General features: G+C 46.7%; 1 non-coding gene across 1 annotated transcript; it reads left to right on the plus strand.

Annotated features, from left to right (window-relative positions):
* The first annotated feature begins 364 nt into the window (after positions 1-364).
* Positions 365-439, plus strand: Trnar-gcg (transfer RNA arginine (anticodon GCG)). Its single transcript has one exon. It is a non-coding gene; the product is annotated as a tRNA-Arg (tRNA).
* The last annotated feature ends 299 nt before the right edge of the window (positions 440-738 follow it).

The raw sequence follows: 738 nt of genomic DNA on the forward strand, positions 1-738 counted from the left end.
ACCAACTGAGCTACCGAAGCACGACTCACTGCCGGTACTCACAGCTTTAGTTCTGCCAGTACCTCGTCTCCTACCTTCCAAACTTTACAGAAGCTCTCCTGCGAACCTTGCAGAACTAGCACTCCTGAAAGAAAGGATATTGCGGAGACATGGCTTAGCCACAGCCTGGGGGATGTTTCCAGAATGAGAATTTCACTCTGCAGCGGAAACATCCCCCAGGCTGTGGCTAAGCCATGTCTCCGCAATATCCTTTCTTTCAGGAGTGCTGGTTCTGCAAGGCTCGCAGGAGAGCTTCTGTAAAGTTTGGAAGGTAGGAGACGAGGTACTGGCAGAAGTAAAGCTGTGAGTAGCGGGCGTGAGTCGTGCTTCGGTAGCTCAGTCGGTAGAGCACTTGCCCGCGAAAAGCAAAGGTCCCGAGTTCGAGTCTCGGTCGGGCGCACAGTTTTAATCTGCCAGGAAGTTTCATATCAGCGCACACTCCGTTGCAGAGTGAAAATCTCATTCTTATCTTTATGTTTATTTAAGCATATATCCTCTGTGTGCAGAGTTTTATCACTTCCAATTGAAGGTTGCACCGTTTCGGGAGTAATTGCTCTTCTAACACAACGTGTAAATCTTCAGACTCAGCTTCAAATCCAGATAGAGTCTATTTCAGTAGCATGCATTTTTCTTATTGTTAAAAATCTATCAGTGCCATGTATCCTGAGTATGGAATTCTTGAGACAGACGAAAGCTAAA

This window comes from Schistocerca serialis, chromosome 7 (assembly GCF_023864345.2).
Source record: "Schistocerca serialis cubense isolate TAMUIC-IGC-003099 chromosome 7, iqSchSeri2.2, whole genome shotgun sequence".
Taxonomy (NCBI): Eukaryota; Metazoa; Arthropoda; class Insecta; order Orthoptera; family Acrididae; genus Schistocerca; species Schistocerca serialis.